The sequence below is a fragment of the Mobula hypostoma genome, chromosome 10 (assembly GCF_963921235.1).
Source record: "Mobula hypostoma chromosome 10, sMobHyp1.1, whole genome shotgun sequence".
Classification (NCBI taxonomy): domain Eukaryota; kingdom Metazoa; phylum Chordata; class Chondrichthyes; order Myliobatiformes; family Myliobatidae; genus Mobula; species Mobula hypostoma.
The window spans coordinates 52,016,030-52,038,674 of record NC_086106.1 but is presented as its reverse complement, the minus strand read 5'-3'; positions in this window follow the sequence as shown (position 1 = coordinate 52,038,674).

Here is a 22,645-nt window from a genome sequence, read left to right as displayed (position 1 = left end):
TCTGTTGGACGTTCAAGAAAGAAGTTAGTCTGCGTGTGGTAGCTATAGAGAGGCTTGCTGTTGCCGGGGTCCTTCGCACTCATCTCCTCCCAGAGCGAAGGTGCCCAGCAAGGTGTGTCTGATGTAGAGGAGACATCGCTTCACATGTGACAGCTACCTCACCTGGCTGGACTGTTTAGGGCTCTGGATGGTGATGGTGAGGGATGAGGTGCAGTGAGCGGTAACTTTTTGTGCTTACAGAGGTAAGTGCCTGGGAGGGAAGGGGGGTATTGGTGGGGAGGGATGAGTGCATGACAATCATGCAGAGAGTGATCTCTGTGGGAAGTAGAGAAGGCAGGGGAGAGGAAGATGCCCATTGTGGTCCCATTATAGCTGGTAGAAATTTAAAAGAAATTGTAATGTGACCCCTCACCACAACAGTCCTGTTGAACCATCGCACTGATACTCTGAACACCCTCTTGCTCTTCTTTCTCCCATCATTGCCATCACACTATCAGTGATTTTACAATGATCTTGCTCTGAGCTTCATCATGTTCAACCCCTCTCCTGATGTAGCGTCTCCACCCAAAATATTGACCATCCCTCTGCTTCTACAAATGCTGCTTGACTTGCTGAGGTCCTCCAGTGGCTTTTGTTTTGCTCCAGGCTCCAGTACCTGCAGAGTCTTCTTTCTTCATCTTCACCCTTTCTGCACCTCTGCCCATTGCCCTTATTGAGCCATCTCAGCTTGGCTTTTTACCTACTCATCTCATCCTGTTACATCACGTTCAGTTCTATTGCTTATCAATCTCCAACCTGTGCAACCTGAAATCCACAACTCAGCATTCCCAGAGCAACAAGGACCTGCAGAGGGAACTCCATGGCATGAGCAGTGGAAGAAAACCAATTGTCGAAGTTTTGGGTTGAAACTCTGTGTCACCCTCAGGTTCTGTTGGGGGCGTTAGTCTAGTGAAGACAGTCTCTGGCCCCACCAAACGTGTGAAAACTGACATGCAAAACCTTCTGTTTCTGTGGATGTTGCGTGATTTGTTCCTGTTACAAATCAGTACCACGAAATAACAGAGAGTACACCATATACAATTAAATGATTTAGCTTTATAATTCTTAATTTGACCAAAGGATTAGTAAAGAAAAACAAAAAGTAAAGAGTCCATTTTAATGAGACAGTCTAATGTTCACAAGTTGGAGCTCACGGTTTCCCTTTCACTGATCTTCCTTCGATCTCCTGGGCTTCATCGGATCATGGCTCCGCTCCAGCGTCTTCTTTCTTCATCTCCCACCGAGCAAAGGACCCAGATCACCCTGGTGTCAGGCACACGGCACGAAAACACCCTCCCCTCATTGGACGGCTCACATTATAAAGCACCCGTTATCTCTAACCATAGCCCTAACACTGCTTCTACAGAAAGATTACTACATTAACTGTGAAACCTTTCCCAGGGTGTTACACTCTCCCCCCACCAAATTTAGTCATGTCCTTATGATACTGAGATAAGTTGCCACCCCTTCATGCAGAGCACAAAATCCATCCCATGTGTAAAAGGCAGGGATATATCTCCCCAAAGAGTTAGGTGCTACGTGCTGTACCCTCGGTACTACATAGACCAGTCTATCCAGTGGTGTCCTGATTCCTTGAGACCTCCGAACCCCCTCATCTACTTCAGGTTCTGACACTACTTGGGATACTTCTGGTCTCCCTGGCGGGCCTCCCCCGGTTTATCACTCGTGCCCTCCTGCAACTCGGACCCCCCTGTCCCTTGGCTGAGCTCTGCTTCATCCCTTGCAGAGGTCCCGCTGAAGCCCTGTCTGTCCACAATAGCACCTCCCCGATTTCACCGGACAGCATGAGAAGGGTTGGGAATCTCTTCCTCAATTGGTGGGGAGTTAGCATATACCACACACCCATTTCCACATCCTCTAAATCAGTATCCCATTCTAGCCTTTTTCAGCTCCCGTCTCATATCAGACACATATTTCAGATAAGTCTTCGGTGGTAGGTCTTCCTCGCCAGTCCCAAACAAAGGTCGATGGGCAATTTCACATCACAGCCAAACATCGGATACTCCATGCAAGGCTTACTGAGAAAGTAAGGAGGCATGCGATCTAAGGGAACATTGCTTTGTAGATCCAGAACTGGCTTGCCCACAAAAGGCAAAGAGTGGTTGTAGACTGGTCATATTCTGCACGGAGGCCGGTAAGCAGTGGTGTGCCTCAGGGATCTGTTCTGGGACCCCTACTCTTTGTGATTTTTATAAATGACCTGGATGAGGAAGTGCAGGGATGGGTTAGCAAATTTGCTGATGACACAAAGGTTGGGGGTGTTGTGGATAGTGTGGAGGGCTGTCAGAGGTTACAGTGGGACATCAATAGGGTGCAAATCTGGGCTGAGAAGTGGTAGATGGAGTTCAACCCAGATAAATGTGAGGTGGTTCATTATGGTAGGTCAGATATAATGATAGAATATAGTATTAATGGTAAGTCTCTTGGCAGTGTGGAGGATCAGAGGGATCTTGGGGTCCGAGTCCATAGGACACTCAAAGCTGCTGTGCGGGTTGACTCTGTAGTTAAGAAGGCATATGGTGCATTGGCCTTCATCAATCGTGGGATTGAGTTTAAGATCTGAGAGGTAATGTTGCAGCTATATAGGACCCTGGTCAGACCTCACTTGGAGTACAGTGCTCAATTCTGGTCGCCTCACTGCAGGAATGACGTGGAAACCATGGGAAGAATGCAGAGGAGATTTACAAGGATGTTGCCTGGACTGGGGAGCATGCCTTATGAGAATAGGTTGAGTGAACTTGGCCTTTTCTCCTTGAGGCAATGGAAGATGAGAGGTGACCTGATAGAGGTGTATAAGATGATGAGAGGCATTGATCGTGTGGATAGTCAGAGGCTTTTTCCCAGGGCTGAAATGGCTAGCATGAAAGGGCACAGTTTTAAGGTGCTTGGAAGTAGGTACAGAGGAGATATCAGGGGTAAGTTTTTTTACACAGAGAGTGGTGAGTGTGTGGAATGGTGATGGTGGTGGAGGTGGATACAATAGGGTCTGTTAAGAGACTCCTGGACAGGTACATGTAGCTCAGAAAAATAGAGGGCTATGGGTAACCCCAGGTAATTTCTAAGGTAAGGACATGTTCAGCACAGCTTTGTGGGTTGAAGGGCCTGTATTGTGCTGTAGATTTTCTATGTTCTATATGGTGAGTACTCGGTAGCTTCATTTCGTGTACAGTTGTGGCAGTGGACCAGATATCAATTATGTTGACTCCACTTGTTCTTCTTGATGATTTCCAAGGTTCCAAGCACGTCTAGAAAGGTCCAATTAAATCTCTCTGGCTCTGGATCACCCTGGTTGTGATAAGGAGTAGTCCTTGACTTCTCAACTCCACGCATGCTCACTAACTCATGTATGAGCCTATTCTCAAAATCCCGTCCCTGATCACTATGTATCCATCTCAGGAGGCCATAATAAATGAAATACTTCTCCCATAATACTTTGGCCACCGTGGACACCCTCGCGTCCTTGGTAGGGAAAGCCTGAGCATATCTGGTGTAGTGATCTGTGATGACTAACACTTTTGCCATGTTGTTAGCATCTGGCTCTATTGACAAGAAATCCACACACACCAGGTAAAGGGGCCCTGCACTCTGCATGTGGGACAATGGAGCAGTCCTCGTTGGCAGCGTCTCCCTCCGTATGCATCAAATGCACGACTTGCAATGTTCTTCGACCTCCGGCTTCATTTGGAGACAGTAAAACTGATCTCTGAGCAATCCATAGGTCTTTTCCACCCCCAAATGTCCAGAATCATCATGAAGTGACTTCAACACAATCCTCAACTACCTCTCAGGCAGAACCAGCTGGGAATGTCGAGGCCGGTCCAGTGGTGAAGTGACTTTGTATAGGATCTGGTTCCTCATTTCCAATCTGGGCTATTCTCTTATTAATGGAGGCACCGCAGCGAGTTTCAGCTTCTCTGCTTGGGCCATGAGTCCCTTTTCGACTGCTGACCAAATGGTACCAATGCCCAGGTCATCTCACTTCAGACCAGACAGGTTACAGTAAACTTGTGGAATGGGATCATCAGAAGCCCCCAATTGACCTACCGCTTAATCCTGCCCCTGCCTTCCTCTGCCTTCACCGTGATGGAAAACTGGCACATAGCTTTCACTTCCAGGGCAGGAGTAACCACAGAACCCAAGGAATGAGCGCAAAGCACTCACAGTCTGGGGACTTGGTCATGTGGTTACCACCTCTATCTTAGACAGATCTGTAGCCATTCCATTCTGTGAGACTATGTGTCCAACATAGCTGACAGATGTCTTGCAGAACTGGCTCTTGTCCAGGGAAAGTTTTAACCCTTCAGCTTTCAGGTGGCCCAGCACCTTCAGTAGCCTCACTTCATGTTCCTCCAAGGTGGATCCAATTACTATAAGGTCATCCAGATACACCAACACCTTAAGCAAGTTCATATCCCCGAACCGTTTTCTCCATGACCCGCTGGAAAGTTGCAGGGGCTCCCGAGATGCGCTGGGGCATCCTTTCGAACTGCAAGAATCGCAGGGGACATAGAAATGCCATCTTGTCTTTGTCGGCCTCACTCATGGGGATCTAGTAATATCCACTCCTCAAGTCCAGCACACTGAACCGCTTCACACCACTCAGGGAAGCCATCACGTCTTGAATCTTCGGGACTGTATATTGGTAAGTGACGATGTGCCTGTTCCGCGTCCTATAGTCAACACACATCCGTACCTTCCCATTCTTCTTTCGGGGCACTACTATTGGGGACGCATAGGGGCTTCGGGACTCGGTGATGATCCCAGCTTCCTTCAACTTACACAAATGCTACCGAATGTCTTCCACGTCTGCAGGGGCCAGTCACCGTGACCCCTCTCTAAACAGGGTGTCCTTAGTCACCCGGATAGTGTGACAAGTGCTCTTGGAACAACCCACATCAAACTCATCAGTGGAAAAGACACCTTCCAGCTTCAACATTTTCTCAACCTGCCTTCTCTTCCAACCCACAGGAACCGGGAAATCCCTGAAGTTGAATGAGTCAGCGGTCAACTTCCCCCCTTTTCCAATAGTTTCTCCCCGGCGTGTCTCACAGGGACACTAGACTTTACTGTCACCAGGATCAAACATGCCAGGGGCATCCCCCACTTGAAAGTGACCTCCTTCTTCGTAGTGTTCCTGACAATCACTGCCATCCTGCTCGCCTGTACAACTGAGGGTTTTTGTAATTCAGGCCTCACCAGTACCCCCGCAGGAAATCCCGACTCCCTCTTGTGGTCTTCCAGAGTGTCCACTAAGAGGGCCTTGCTCTCGGGCGATCCATGAAATTTGGGGTTTCCCATAACCCTCGCTACTTCTCCGGCCCGTAACACCATTGGCTTGGACTGTGTGACCCACACAGTCCCTCATCTAAACTCGTTATCCAGCCCAGTGCAGCCATACACTTCCTCAAAAGCAGCTCGAAACACCAGGTGAATGGATGATGATCTCAGGAAGCTCTCTGCAACTCTCTCCATGCAGGCTCCCATGAGCCTCCTCACCAAAGGGGTGTTGGTCCCCACAAGAACTGATCGCCGTCCTTCTCAGCGGGGTCTGGACAAGCCAGTGCTAATGTACCAAGGACCTCAAACACTCCCACGCTGGCCTCTGAAAACTCCAGCTTCACTGACAAATAACCATCACACGGATTATCACCCACACTGAGACCCCTATCTCTAGTGCACTGAGTGGCGTCAAAAGTAAATGCGTCCAATATTGGAATATCACCCCACTCAAAATGCACGCATTCGTTACCAGTAACCCCGTGGATTCACATCACCGCTCAGCCTCGGCAGTATCCATACCCACGTATCATAATTGCTTCACCGGACAATAGTTTAGCACAGATTTCAACACACAACCCACTGGTTCAATGCTCAGGGCAATCACACAGCATCCAACGAAATCAATCCCGAACGATAACCCCACAATTGTAACCCTCAGGTTCTGCTGGGGGTGTAAGGCAAGGGAAAACCGTCTCTGGCCCCACCAAGCATGTGAAATTGAGGTGCAAAGCCTCCTGTTTGTGTGGATGCTGCATGATTTGTTCCCCTGTTACAAATCAGTGCCACGAATAACAGAGAGTACACCATATACAATTAAATGATTTAGCTTTATAACTCTTAATTTGACCAAAGGATTAGTAAAGAAAAACAAAAAGTAAAGAGCCCATTTTAATGAGACAGTCTAATGTGCACAAGTTGGACCTCACAGTTTCCCCTTCACTGATCCTCCTTCGATCTCCCAGGCCTTTGTCGGGTTGTGACTCTACTCCGGCATCTTCTCTCTTCATCTGCCCCAGAACAAAAGACCCAGATCACCCTGATGTCAGGCACACGGCACAAAAACACACTCCCCTCAGTGGATGGCTCACATTCCAAAGCACCCGTTATCTCTAACCATAACCAAAACACTGCTTCTACAGAAAGACCATTACATTAGCTATGAAACCTCTCACAGGGTGTTACACCTGCATGAGGGCTGCGTGGAGAGGGAGGGGCCAGTCCAAACCCTGTGTGACTGAGTGGAGAGGGAGGGGCCAGTCTATACCCTGTGTGACTGAGTGGAGAGGGAGGGGCCAGTCCAAACCCTGTGTGACTGAGAGTGGAGAGGGAGGGGCCAGTCTATACCCTGTGTGACTGAGAGTGGAGTGGGAGGGGCCAGTCTATACCCTGTGTGACTGAGAGTGGAGCAGGAGGGGCCAGTCCAAACCCTGTGTGACTGAGAGTGGAGCGGGAGGGGCTAGTCTAAACCCTGCTTTAGGACTGTGGAGACGGAGGGGCCAGTCTATACCCTGTGTGACTGAGAGTGGAGCGGGAGGGGCTAGTCTATACCCTGTGTGACTGAGAGTGGAGTGGGAGGGGCCAGTCTATACCCTGTGTGACTGAGAGTGGAGCAGGAGGGGCCAGTCCAAACCCTGTGTGACTGAGAGTGGAGCGGGAGGGGCTAGTCTAAACCCTGTGTGACTGAGAGTGGAGCGGGAGGGGCTAGTCTAAACCCTGCTTTAGGACTGTGGAGACGGAGGGGCCAGTGTAAAGAGAAGAGTAGGGGAGTGGTGAGAAAGCAGGCTGAAGTGATTGGTGTGTTAGGAGGGGTGTATGGTGACAGGAGGGATGGAGGATCAACACTTCATATTCTGCCCAGATAGTCTACAGCATGATGGCATGAACACTCAGTTTTCCAGTTTTAGGTAACCTTGCCCTCTGAAGGCGAAGGGTGGGGAAGGCGAAGAAGCGAGGTCCACCGCACATTCCAATCTTCCTCATAGTTTTGTAACATCTTCCCTCTTCCACCCTCTCTTCTCACCTATCTTTATCCTCTTCGAGGTTCAATGGATACACATACACACATATACACATACACACTTACACTCACACTCACACACACACACTTACACTCACACTCACACACACACTTACACTCCCACTCACACACACACATACACACACACACTTACACTCACATACACACACACACACTTACACTCCCACTCACACACACACTCACACTCACACACACATACGTACACGTACACACACTCACACACACATATGTACACACACACACACACACACACACACACACACATGTACACGTACACACACACACGTACACACACACACACACACACACACACACACATGTACACGTACACACACACACACACACACACACACACACATAATATATATATATATACACATACATCACCAACAGGAACACCACCCCCAAACACCTTCCCCATCTGTTTCTGCTTCCATCTATCCCCTTATGTTCCCTATTATCACCTGCTTGATTTATCTGAGTTCAGCACCCCGGTATCCCCTCGTGTTCTGTGTTATCTTCCCCACCGCCCCCAGCAGCTGTTTCCAGCCTTCACACACTCCATCTCACCTTTCTCCATTTGCCTCCCCATATTTCTCCTGTTCTCCTTGTCTGTCTCTCTCTCCTGTTCGCCTGCCACTGCCACCCATCTCCATCCCCCCTCTTCTCCCTTACCTAGCCTAACCTTCCTGTTACCTTATTTCCCTCTCAGTCCATTAATCACCTCTCCACTCCCGTTTTCATCGGTACATTGACTCATCCCCCTCCACTCCCAGTCCTGATGCAGGGATTCAACCTGAAATATCAGCAATTCTTCCCTTCCGCCCTTTCTCCGCTAATGATGCTGCTCAACCTGCTGAGTTCCTCTAGCATGTTGTTGCTCCAGTTGTTGCTTCAGTCTCCTGTGTTCTGACTCAGCTTTTCTAGTCTGTGGCTGTAAACCCATCAATGCACCATGTAGAGGTCCATTTCCATCCCCACTCTTCCATCGTCCTGCTCCAAACCCCCTGTCTCCAAGGCTGTCCATGTGTAGGAGCCTCAAGCCTTTCACAAGTGAGCTCTTCCTCCAAAACCTAACTCACCCACCTTCCCTCCCAAACTGTCATTTCTGAATGCAGTGTGCTGAAACTTTGCCCTGAAATGGTGTTGGGTAAACTGATGGGACTGAAGGCTGATAAATCCCCAGGACCTGATGGTCTGCATCCCAGGATACTTAAGGAGGTGGCTCTAGAAATCGTGGACGCATCAGTAATCATTTTCCAATGTTCTATAGATTCAGGATCAGTTCCTGCGGATTGGAGGGTAGCTAATGTTATCCCACTTTTAAGAAAGGAGGGAGAGAGAAAACAGGGATTATAAACCAGTTAGCCTGACATTACTGGTGGGGAAGATGCTGGAGTCAGTTATAAAAGATGAAATAGTGGCATATTTGGATAGCACTAGCAGGATAGGTCCGAGTCAGCAAGGATTTACGAAGGGGAAATCATGCTTGACTAACCTTCTGGAATTTTTTGAGGATGTAACTATGAAAATGGACATGGGAAAGCCAGTGGATGTAGTGTAACTGGACTTTCAGAAAACCTTTGATAAGATCCCACATAGGAGGTTAGTGGGCAAAATTAGAGCACGTGGTATTGGGAGTAGGGTACTGACATGGATAGAAAATTGGTTGGCAGACAGGAAACAAAGAGTAGGGATTAACAGGTCCTTTTCAGAATGGCAAACAGTGACTAGTGGGGTACCGCAAGGCTCGGTGCTGGGACCACAGCTATTTAAAATATACTGTACATTAATGATTTAGACGAAGGGATTAAAAGTAACAGCAAATTTGCAGATGACGCAAAGCTGGGTGACAGTGTGAAATGTGAGGAGGATGTTATGAGAATGCAGGGTGACTTGGACAGGTTAGGTGAGTGGGCAGATGCATGGCAGATGCAGTTTAATATGGATAAATGTGAGGTTATCCACTTTGTGGCAAGAACAGGAAGTCAGATTACTAACTGAATAGTGTCAAGTTAGGAAAAGGGGAAGTACAATGAGATCCTTGTTCATTAGTCACTGAAAGTAAGCATACAGGTACAGCAGGCAGTGAAGAAAGCTAATGGCATGTTGCCCTTCATAACAAAGGGAGTTGAGTATAGGAGCAAAGAGGTCCTACTGCAGTTGTACAAGGCCCTGGTGAGACCCCACCAAAGGTGGGATAACATTAGCTACCCTCCAATCCGCAGGAACTGATCCTGAATCTATAGAACATTGGAAAATGATTACTAATGCGTCTATGAGTATTGTGTGTAGTTTTGGTCTCCAAATTTGAGGAAGGACATTCTTTCTATGGAGGGAGTGCAGCGTAGGTTCACTGGGTTAATTCCAGGGATGGCGGGAATATCATACGTTGAAAGATTGGAGCGACTGGGCTTGTATACACTGGAATTTAGAAGAATGAGAGGGGATCTGATTGAAACATATAAGATTATTAAGGGATTGGACACGCTAGAGGCAGGAAACATGTTCCCAATGTTGGGGGAGTCCAGAACCAGAGGCCACAGTTTAGGAATAAGGTGTAGACAATTTGGAATGGAGTTGACGAAAAACTTTTTCACACAGTGGGTTGTGGATCTGTGGAATGCTCTGCCTCAGAAGGCAGTGGAGGCCAATTCTCTGGATTCTTTCAAGAAAGAGTTAGATAGAGCTCTTAAAGATAGCGGAGTCAAGGGATATGGGGAGAAGGCAGGAACAGGGTACTGATTGTGGATGATCAGCCATGATCACAGTGAATGGCAGTGCTGGCTTGAAGGGCTAAATGGCCTACTCCTGCACCTATTGTCTATTGTTTGTTGAAATGCCACAGATTTTGATGTGATCGAAGTAAGGAGTGTGAACATTAATTTTGACAAATGCAGAAAGAGTACTTTGCCAGTAGTATTTCCGGATGTAAGTCATTACATTTTCTAGTTAATTAAAACTTGCAAAAAAAGTCCACTCCATTTTATTTCTAACCTTCTAAAATGCAGAATGAAGAAAGGTCATACTCTGCCAATTACTGGGAAGCTTCCTTCCTTCCCTTCGGCTTGTTGACGTCATGAAAGTACAAAATACAGCAAAGGCCCAGCAGAAGCAAAGGAATAAATGGTTATGGTCTCACCAGTTAGTTCAGAATGAAATCATAAAATGTCACGGACCATTTAGGGCTTATTGTCTGCACCAGTTCATTTCCTAAAACTAGGAGATCATAGAGATTCATTGCACAGAAAGAGAGCATTTGGCCATCACAACTAACCTAGCCGCTAAGCCCAAAAAACACTGTTGGAAGAGCTCAGTGGGGCAGTCAGCATCTGTCGGGGGGGGGGGGGGGGGGTGAAATGGCTAGCTGATGCTTCTCAATATTCCTCATTTGGACATCATACACAAGATGAGTCATCAGTCCAGATGAAGGGTCTCAACCTAAAATATCAATATCCAGTTCCATCCACGGGTGATGCCTGACCTGTTGAGTTAGTCCAGCAGATTGTTAATTGCTCCAGATTCCAGCATATGCCTTCTCCTGTGCTCTCTTGCCAACAAGCCAGCTCCACTGCTCTTTTGTCCTCTTACATTTGACCAATGTTTCTGACTCTATCTATAAGTTCCAGATATCCACCACCTTCTGGGTGGAAAATATTTCTTAAATTCCATCTGATCCATCCACTAGTTCACTTATATCTGCTTCCCTGATAATAAAACTTACAATCAAGGGAATTAAGTCCTCCTATTCATCCTGTTGAGGTCCCAGATATTTTCTAGGTCTCTTCAAAGCAGTTGCTGAATTTCCTTTTGCTAATTACTTTGAGTGTGTTTTCAGGCCATTGCGGATCGTGGTATGCCCCATAAAAACTCCTTCCTCTTCCCCCACCTTCTGGCTAATATTCCCAAGTCACCAGCTGTACTGTCAGCGTGCACAGTGAGCTGCGGAGATAGGAGCTACGATTTTACCTTTCCGTTGTCTGGCAGTCACAGGGATGTTCAGTAAGCCTCCTGAAGACGGAGTTTGAGCTGAAACGTGCATGCTGTTTCTTTCTCCACTGGTGATGCCTGAGCGTTTCCCACATCTTGTTTCTGTGTTGAGAGTATTTGTTAAAAGTTTTGTATGCTCCCGAATCTCAGATCATTTATACAGCCGAAATATGATTGATTTAAGGATTTAAAACAGAAAGTGATGGAAGCACTCAGCAAGCCAGGTGTCTGTGGGCAGTTCAAGATTGTTTATGCATTCAAGATTGTTTAGTGGCATTGTTAGTACACAAGTGTAAAGGAGACAAAATAATTATAACTTCACGGCACCAAAAGATACAATAAAATAAAGAATATTTATTTATTAATATTTATTAATATTTATTAAAGGGACCCAGAGCAATAGAGCAGTGAAAGAAGTGCATGGAGTAAAGCCAGATCTAACATACAGAGAGGCTTTAAGGAAAGAGAAGCAGAATAAACGGTGTAAAGACAGTAAGGTAGAAGGCCTGAAATGTGTGTACCTCAATGCAAGAAGCATCAGGAACAAAGATGATGAACTGAGAGCTTGGATACATACATGGAATTATGATGTAGTGGCCATTACAGAGACTTGGCTGGCACCAGGGCAGGAATGGATTCTCAATATTCCTGGATTTCAGTGCTTTAAAAGGGATAGAGAGGGCGGAAAAAGGGGAGGAGGGGTGGCATTACTGGTCAGAGATACTATTACAGCTACAGAAAGGGTGGATAATGTAGCAGGATCCTCTTTTGAGTCAATATGGGTGGAAGTCAGGGACAGGAAGGGAGCAGTTACTCTATTGGGGGTATTCTATAGGCCCCCTGGTAGCAGCAGAGATACAGAGGAGCAGATTGGGAGGCAGATTTTGGAAAGGTGCAAAAATAACCGGGTTGTTATCTTGGGTGACTTTAACTTCCCTAATATTGATTGGCACCTGATTAGTTCCAAGGGCTTAGATGGCGCAGAATTTGTTAAGTGTGTCCAGGATGGATTCCTGTCACAGTATGTGGACAGGCCGACCAGGGGGAATGCCATACTAGATCTAGTACTAGGTAATGAACCGGGTCAGGTCACAGATCTCTCAGTGGGTGAGCATCTGGGGGACAGTGACCACTGCTCCCTGGCCTTTATAATTATCATGGAAAAGGATAGAATCAAAGAGGACAAGAAAGTTTTTAATTGGGGAAGGGCAAATTATGAGGCTACAAGGCTAGAACTTGCGGGTGTGAATTGGGATGATGTTTTTGCAGGTAAATGTACTATGGACATGTGGTCGATGTTTAGAGATCTCTTGCAGGATGTAAGGGATAAATTTCTCCCAGTGAGGAAGATAAAGAATGGTAGGGTGAAGGAACCATGGGTGACAAGTGAGGTGGAAAATCTAGTCAGGTGGAAGAAGGCAGCATACATGAGGATTAGGAAGCAAGGATCAGTTGGGTCTATTGAGGAATATAGGGAAGCAAGAAAGGAGCTTAAGAAGGGGCTGAGAAGAGCAAGAAGGGGACATGAGAAGGCCTTGGCGAGTAGGGTAAAGGAAAACCCCAAGGCATTCTTCAATTATGTGAAGAAAAAAAGGATGACAGGAGTGAAGGTAGGACCGATTAGAGATAAAGGTGGGAAGATGTGCCTGGAGGCTGTGGAAGTGAGCGAGGTCCTCAATGAATACTTCTCTTCGGTATTCAGCAATGAGAGGGAACTTGATGATGGTGAGGACAATATGAGTGAGGTTGATGTTCTGGAGCATGCTGATATTAAGGGAGAGGAGGTGTTGGAGTTGTTAAAATACATTAGGACAGATAAGTCCCCGGGGCCTGACGGAATATTCCCCAGGCTGCTCCACGAGGCGAGAGAAGAGATTGCTGAGCCTCTGGCTAGGATCTTTATGTCCTCGTTGTACACGGGAATGGTACCGGAGGATTGGAGGGAGGCGAATGTTGTTCCCTTGTTCAAAAAAGGTAGTAGGGATAGTCCGGGTAATTATAGACCAGTGAGCCTTACGTCTGTGGTGGGAAAGCTGTTGGAAAAAATACTTAGAGATAGGATTTATAGGCATTTAAAGAATCATGGTCTGATCAGGGACAGTCAGCATGGCTTTGTGAAGGGCAGATCGTGTCTAACAAGCCTGATAGAGTTCTTTGAGGAGGTGATCAGGCATATAGATGAGGGTAGTGCAGTGGATGTGATCTATACGGATTTTAGTAAGGCATTTGACAAGGTTCCACACGGTAGGCTTATTCAGAAAGTTAGAAGGCATGGGATCCAGGGAAGTTTGGCCAGGTGGATTCAGAATTGGCTTGCCTGCAGAAGGCAGAGGGTGGTGGTGGAGGGAGTACATTCAGATTGGAGGATTGTGACTAGTGGTGTCCCACAAGGATCTGTTCTGGGACCTCTACTTTTCATGATTTTTATTAACGACCTGGATGTGGGGGTAGAAGGGTGGGTTGGCAAGTTTGCAGACGACACAAAGGTTGGTGGTGTTGTAGATAGTGTAGAGGATTGTCAAAGATTGCAAAGAGACATTGATGGGATGCAGAAGTGGGCTGAGAAGTGGCAAATGGAGTTCAACCCGGAGAAGTGTGAGGTGGTACACTTTGGAAGGACAAACTCCAAGGCAGAGTACAAAGTAAATGGCAGGATACTTGGTAGTGTGGAGGAGCAGAGGGATCTCGGGGTACATGTCCACAGATCCCTGAAAGTTGCCTCACAGGTGGATAGGGTAGTTAAGAAAGCTTATGGGGTGTTAGCTTTCATAAGTCGAGGGATAGAGTTTAAGAGTCGCAATGTAATGATGCAGCTCTATAAAACTCTGGTTAGGCCACACTTGGAGTATTGTGTCCAGTTCTGGTCACCTCACTATAGGAAGGATGTGGAAGCATTGGAAAGGGTACAGAGGAGATTTACCAGGATGCTGCCTGGTTTAGAAAGTATGCATTATGATCAGAGATTAAGGGAGTTAGGGCTTTACTCTTTGGAGAGAAGGAGGAGACATGATAGAGGTGTACAAGATAATAAGAGGAATAGATAGAGTGGATAGCCAGCGCCTCTTCCCCAGGCACCACTGCTCAATACAAGAGGACATGGCTTTAAGGTAAGGGGTGGGAAGTTCAAGGGGGATATTAGAGGAAGATTTTTCACTCAGAGAGTGGTTGGTGCGTGGAATGCACTGCCTGAGTCAGTGGTGGAGGCAGACACACTCGTGAACTTTAAGAGACTACTAGACAGGTATATGGAGGAATCTAAGGTGGGGGCTTATATGAGAGGCAGGGTTTGAGGGACGACACAACATTGTGGGCCGAAGGGCCTGTACTGTGCTGTACTATTCTATGTTCTATATAATAATAACAAAAACACAATGTACATGAGGTAGCTTTTTACATAGGTTGATTGTATGTCCATAAAGTGATGTTAGGCACAGGAATGTCTGTACACAAGGTGGCTGACAGAAATGATAGTGGTGGCTGAGGTGTAGGAGTGGGTTAGTGGGTGGAGGTGTTTATCATCCTTGCTGCTTGGGGAAAGTAACTGTTTTTGAGTCTGGTGGTCCAGGTGTAGATGCTACATAGCCTCCTCCCTGATGCGAGAGGGACAAAATTACCATGAGTATCAGGTGGGTGGGATCCTTCATGAAGTTACTGGTGTTTTTCTGGCACCAGAAAATGGAGACACCTTTCTCTCTCTTATGAGAGAGAGTCTGCAGTATGTCGAATGCCGGGTGTAACCATTGCTCTGCTCACGCTTGAGTGCTTGGTGATGATGCTGATGCTTTCTTTTTTTTGCCACTGGGAGGAGGGGGAATTGCTGCTTGCTGCCACTTACTCACGGGAGGGAGGGGAGCTGTGGGGGGGGGGTACTTTGGGGTTCTTACGTTTAACTGCCATACATTTTTTGGTGCACTTCTCTTTTTGTGGATGTTTTGCGAAGAAAAAGCATTTCAGGATGTACATTGTGTACATTTCTCTGACATCAGATTGAACCTTTGAACCTTTCTGTATATATGTCCTTGATGGTGGGTACGCTGGTGCCAGTGATACATTGGGCAGTTTTGACTACCCATTGTCGAGCATTCCTGTTTGTCCCCGTGCAGTTTCCATACCAGGCAGTGATGCAGCTTGTTAAGATGCTCTCTGCTGTGTATCTGTAGAATAACCTGAGTATAGATGTGCAAAGTCCAGATTTCTTCAGTCACCTCAGAAAGTAGAGGCAGTGGTGAACTTTCCTGGCTGTGTAGTATGTGTTCTGGGACTACGAGAGTTGGTTCGATGTCTGCACTCCAAGCAGTTAGAAACTGATCACAGTTTCTACTGCTGTGTCACTGACATAAAAAGGAGTATGAGTTCTCCTGAAGTTGATAACCACATCCTTTGTCTTGTTCACTTTGAGGAAGAGGTATTTGCCTGGCACCAGGCCTCGAGCTCTTCCACCTCCTCTCTGTAGTAGTTAACGTTTCATGAAAATAGTTAACATTTCAGTTTCAGAACTCTGGGAGAGAGAAAAACGATTATGTTTTCAGACACAGAGAAGCTGAAGGGGGGATGGTTAGAACATAGGAATGCCTGTGTATAGGGTGAGATCAAATTGGTTAACAGGGTTAGTCACAAGCACATCATGTTTTTTTGTCTGTGTACAGGGTGAGATGAAATGGGTTGACAGGGTCAGTCACAAGCACATCATGTTTTTTGTCTGTGGAAAATGTTGATACTGGCAGAGCTGTAAAACATCCACAGGACAGAGTACACAATTTAAATAAAGCATACAAGACCCAGATAGAAAATGTGGTGTCATTCCTTGGGTCTTGCTGTAAGAGGATGGGGGCAGCCACAGACAGATAGGTAAGAGAAGGAGTGGGAAGCTAAAGGAAAATTGCAGGGACTAGAAGCTCAGGGTCAGTACAGAGGACTGTACAATGGTGGTTGGTAAATTAATCACCGAATCCCTATCTCGTTTCTCCAGTGTCAAGAGGACCAATAGTGAACACAAAATGCTGCACGGCAAATTGGAAGGAGTGCACGTAAACAGCTGAATGAACTGTTTGCTTTAGAGGAATTAACTAAACTCCTTGAAAGCTGCTGGCAGAACCATGAGTGGTATCAATGAGTCATTAAAGAGTGGGATGAGTAAGTGGGGTGGGTAAATGGGAAGGGTAAGTGGGAGGTGTAAATGGAGTGGGTAAATGGGGTGGGTAAATGGGAGGGGTAAATAAATGGGGTGAATAAGTGGAAGGGGTAAATGGGGTGGGTAAGTGGGGTGGGTAAGTGGGGTGGGTAAGTGGAATGGGTAAATGGGGTGGGTAAGCTGATTAAGTGGTGTTCTAACAAAAACCTTCCAATCTACTTCAGTAAAACAAAGGAATTGACTGTGGACTTTGGGAAGGGGAAGTCACGTTAACAAGCACCAGACCTCATTGAAGGGCATATAGTGGAAATGGTACAACTTCACGTTCCTGGGTGGAGGAATTCTCCTGGGCCAGCACATAGATGCAACCACAAAGAATGTGTGTCAGCGTCATACTTAGTTTTAGAAGATTTGGTATGTCAAACTTCTACAGATATATAGTGGAAAGCCCTTTGAGTCATTGTATCACTGCTTGGTATGGAAACTCCAAAGCAGAGGAACACAGGAGGTTACGGAGAGTAGTGGAACTCAGCCACTTCCATAATGAGTGCCGCTCCCTTGACCATTGAGAACATCTATGAGGCAAAGTCTCAGGAAGGACAACCACAATCTAGTCAGACAGATCATTCCATACAGAAGTGCATTAAGGTAGTGAAAAGAAACAAAAAGTTACAGTTACTGAGAAAGTGTGGTGGAGGTAGTGCAAAGTCATGATGAAATCCTCCAAGAGGACCACAATCTTATCAATAGGGTTTGGAGGTTTGTGTGCCTCAAAGGCCTAGAGAGCTATGTTGGCTGGAGTCAGGGCTTTGCACTTTGGCTCTCGGTAGGGTTACCCATGCTAAACAAGTCAAAAGGTAACGCCCAGACTAAGAGTGGTCCACCAGCCCTCCAGGTTTTGGGGGTTCAGCTCAGGGCTAACACCTCTGACTGGTAAATCAAAACTGTTCCAGAAATAACAATGAGGAATTCTGCTACATTTGAGTGTGACGGTATTCCTGAATCTCCACCCAGGACTTGCATGACTGAGAGTAATGAAAACTGAGCTACTGACACGATGAAGGAAGCCCTGAACACCAGCAGAGATGGAGGACCTTCATTGCTGCCCTAAACGGCAGCAGCACGTTGGGCAGTAGGTAGGTATGATGAAGTAGATTGGAAGGTCGACAATTCATCATTAGCATACAAGACCTCTGTTCAAAAGGCTGATATCAGTGGGATAGAAGGTGTCATTGAGTCTGGTGTTTGGAAACTCTCGTATCCTCCACCATTTAGGAGAAGGGTAAAAAGATAATGACTTGAATGGAAGGGATTGCTCATTATGTTGGCTGCATTCCTGAGAGAGGGGGAAGTGTAGACAGAGTCAATGGAGTGAAAGATATTGTTCTGACGGACTGGGCTGTGTTTGGAACTCTCTGTAATCCCTTGTAGTCTTGGGCAGAGCAGCTGGCATTACGAGCTTTGATGCATCTGCAGAAAATGGTAAGAATCATCAGGGACATGTTGAATTGCCTGAGCCTTCAGAGAAAGTAGAAAGGCGAATAGCCATGGTGTCTATGTGGTTGGGTCATGACAGTCAATAAGTGATACTTACACCTAGAAATGAAGCTCTCAGCATCTCCACCTCATCGCCATTGATACAGTCAGGAGGATATATTTTGCCCCACATTTTGAAGTCAATGTCCAGCTCCTTTGCTTTGCTGACACTGAGGGAAAGGTTATTGTCTTGGCACCATGCCACTAAGCTGTCTATCTCCTTCCTGTACCTTGCCCCATTATTGTTCAAAATCCAGTCTACTGCAATGCTTTCACTTTTAAACTTGCAGGTAGAGTTGGGGTTGAGAAATAAAGTCACAATGGGTCTTCAACCGAAAGTATGGATTATGCTTCTCTCCCACAGATACTGCCTGACCTGCTGAGTGCTTCCAGGAGTTTTGTTACCAACTTGGAACTGACTCAGATTCAGATTAAAGGGTGAGGATTGAATGGGATGCAGGACCACAGAAAACACTCACCTTTTTCATTAATTGTGTTAAGACGCACGTCGTAACACAATAAAAGAGAAACTACAATTCTGTTTAACACGTTGGTCCAAGAGTACTGCATTGTAACTACCTGCAGACAGGCTGCCTTTAAGATCCACACTCAGAGGAGCAGTGTGCGTCATTTGCACAAAGTTCCTGATTTTAATGCACATCAATGTTTCATAATGCATTTCAATGTTTCGTGTGACATGGATCTGGCCTTCTACATACAGGCTTGTGTCTCCAACTTGGAACATGTAAATGGTGTTGACAGTGGCAGCAACAGAGGGACTATGAAGAAATCTTGATCTGTGATTTGAACGGTTCATTTTTTAAATATAAATTTGGTTTCTGTTGCGCGCTCACAGGTATTTTAAATTTAAAACTGTCAAGTGCAAAATGAAGACAAAATAGAGAATGAAGTTGGAGAGTCCTCTGTCTACAAGGACTCAGAGGAGGTCAACAGCAAGGGAAAAACCTTGACTGTTCCACCACACTGACCCTACGATTGTACCATAGACCTGCTGCCCGGTACCTGTCCCCTGTGGGGGTCAGTTGTACGCACTCTCAGGCCCAGAGGAAAGCGCCGTGGAAGAGTATTCCATGGAAGGAAGCTCCTGCCACAGGCTTCATTCGGCCCTCCACCTCACCTGCCGGTGAAGTTTCTTCTTCATACAAAAGAAAGATGGGAGCCTGCAGCTGTGCATTGATTACAAAGAATTAAACCATTTAATAACCAAGAATCGCTACCCCCTTCCTCTTATAAATATGGCTTCCAAGGCGCTCCAAGGGGTGAGGGTATTCACAACATTAGACCCCTGGATTTCCTACAATCTGGTCCATATCAGGGACACAGATGAGTGGAAGGCAGCAGTCAATACTCAGGGTCCGGGATATTTCTGATCGTGTTCAAGATATCCTGAAGTGGGAGGGTGAGGAGCCAGAGGTCGTGGTAGATATAGGTACCAATGACATAGGCAGGAAAAGGGAAGAGTCCTGAAAGGAGAATATAGGGAGCTAGGAAGGGAGTTGAGAAAAAGGACCGCAAAGGTAGTAATCTCGGGATTACTGCCTGTGCCACGCGACAGTGAGAGTAGGAATGCGATGAGGTGGAGGATAAATGCGTGGCTGAGGGATTGGAGGAGGAGGGAGGGATTCAAGTTTTTGGATCATTGGGACCTCTTTTGGCGTAGGCGTGACCTGTACAAAAAGGACGGGTTACACTTGAATCCTAGGGGGACCAATATCCTGGCAGGGAGATTAGCGAGGGCTACTGAGGTGACTTTAAACTAGAATGGTTGGGGGGTGGGAATCAAATTAAAGAGGCTAGGCGAGAGGAGGTTAGTTCACAACAGGGGGATGGCAACCAGTGCAGAGAGACAGAGGGGTGTAAAGTGAGGGTAGAAGCAAAAAGCAGTAAGGAGAAAAGTAAAAGTGGCAGGCCGACAAATCCAGGGCAAGCATTAAAAGGGGCCACTTTTCAACATAATTGTATAAGGGCTAAGAGAGTTGTACAAGAGCGCCTGAAGGCTTTGTGTGTCAATGCAAGGAGCATTCATAACAAGGTGGATGAATTGAAAGTGCAGATTGTTATTAATGATTATGATATAGTTGGGATCACAGAGACATGGCTCCACGGTGACCAAGGATGGGAGCTCAACGTTCAGGGATATTCAATATTCAGGAGGGATAGACATGAAAGAAAAGGAGGTGGGGTGACGTTGCTGGTTAAAGAGGAGATTAACGCAATAGAAAGGAAGGACGTAAGCCGGGAAGATGCGGAATCGATATGGGTAGAGCTGCGTAACACTAAGGGGCAGAAAACGCTGGTGGGAGTTGTGTACAGGCCACCTAACAGTAGTAGTGAGGTCGGAGATGGTATTAAACAGGAAATTAGAAATGTGTGCAATAAAGGAACAGCAGTTATAATGGGTGACTTCAATCTACATGTAGATTGGGTGAACCAAATTGGTAAAGGTGCTGAGGAAGAGGATTTTTTGGAATGTATGCGGGATGGTTTTTTGAACCAACATGTCGAGGAACCAACTAGAGAGCAGGCTATTCTGGACTGGGTTTTGAGCAATGAGGAAGGGTTAATTAGCAATCTTGTCGTGAGAGGCCCCTTGGGTAAGAGTGACCATAATATGGTGGAATTCTTCATTAAGATGGAGGGTGACATAGTTAATTCAGAAACAAAGGTTCTGAACTTAAAGAGGGGTAACTTTGAAGGTATGAGACGTGAATTAGCTAAGATAGACTGGCAAATGACACTTGAAGGATTGACGGTGGATATGCAATGGCAAGCATTTAAAGATTGCATGGATGAACTACAACAATTGTTCATCCCAGTTTGGCAAAAGAATAAATCAAGGAAGGTAGTGCACCCATGGCTGACAAGAGAAATTAGGGATAGTATCAATTCCAAAGAAGAAGCATACAAATTAGCCAGAAAAAGTGGCTCACCTGAGGACTGGGAGAAATTCAGAGTTCAGCAGAAGAGGACAAAGGGCTTAATTAGGAAGGGGAAAAAAGATTATGAGAGAAAACTGGCAGGGAACATAAAAACTGACTGTAAAAGTTTTTATAGATATGTAAAAAGGAAAAGACTGGTAAAGACAAATGTAGGTCCCCTACAGACAGGAACAGGTGAATTGATTATGGGGAGCAAGGACATGGCAGACCAATTGAATAATTACTTTGGTTCTGTCTTCACTAAGGAGGACATAAATAATCTTCCAGAAATAGTAGGGGACAGAGAGTCCAGTGAGATAGAGGAACTGAGCGAAATACATGTTAGTAGGGAAGTGGTGTTAGGTAAATTGAAGGGATTGAAGGCAGATAAATCCCCAGGGCCAGATGGTCTGCATCCCAGAGTGCTTAAGGAAGTAGCCCAAGAAATAGTGGATGCATTAGTGATAATTTTTCAAAACTCATTAGATTCTGGACTAGTTCCTGAGGATTGGAGGGTGGCTAATGTAACCCCACTTTTTAAAAAAGGAGGGAGAGAGAAACCGGGGAATTATAGACCGGTTAGCCTAACGTCGGTGGTGGGGAAACTGCTGGAGTCAGTTATCAAAGATGTGATAACAGCACATTTGGAAAGCGGTGAAATCATCGGACAAAGTCAGCATGGATTTGTGAAAGGAAAATCACGTCTGACGAATCTCATAGAATTTTTTGAGGATGTAACTAGTAGAGTGGATAGGGGAGAACCAGTGGATGTGGTATATTTGGATTTTCAAAAGGCTTTTGACAAGGTCCCACACAGGAGATTAGTGTGCAAACTTAAAGCACACTGTATGGGGGGGGTAAGTATTGATGTGGATAGAGAATTGGTTAGCAGACAGGAAGCAAAGAGTGGGAATAAATGGGACCTTTTCAGAATGGCAGGCGGTGACTAGTGGGGTACCGTAAGACTCAGTGCTGGGACCCCAGTTGTTTACAATATATATTAATGACTTGGATGAGGGAATTAAATGCAGCATCTCCAAGTTTGCGGATGACACGAAGCTGGGTGGCAGTGTTAGCTGTGAGGAGGATGCTAAGAAGATGCAGAGTGACTTGGATAGGTTGGGTGAGTGGGCAAATTCATGGCAGATGCAATTTAATGTGGATAAATGTGAAGTTATCCACTTTGGTGGCAAAAATAGGAAAACAGATTATTATCTGAATGGTGGCTGATTAGGAAAAGGGGAGGTGCAACGAGACCTGGGTGTCATTATACACCAGTCATTGAAAGTGGGCATGCAGGTACAGCAGGCGGTGAAAAAGGCGAATGGTATGCTGGCATTTATAATGAGAGGATTCGAGTACAGGAGCAGGGAGGTATTACTGCAGTTGTACAAGGCCTTGGTGAGACCACACCTGGAGTATTGTGTGCAGTTTTGGTCCCCTAATCTGAGGAAAGACATCCTTGCCATAGAGGGAGTACAAAGAAGGTTCACCAGATTGATTCCTGGGATGGCAGGACTTTCATATGATGAAAGACTGGATGAACTGGGCTTGTACTCGTTGGAATTTAGAAGATTGAGGGGGGATCTGATTGAAACGTATAAAATCCTAAAGGGATTGGACAGGCTAGATGCAGGAAGATTGTTCCCGATGTTGGGGAAGTCCAGAACG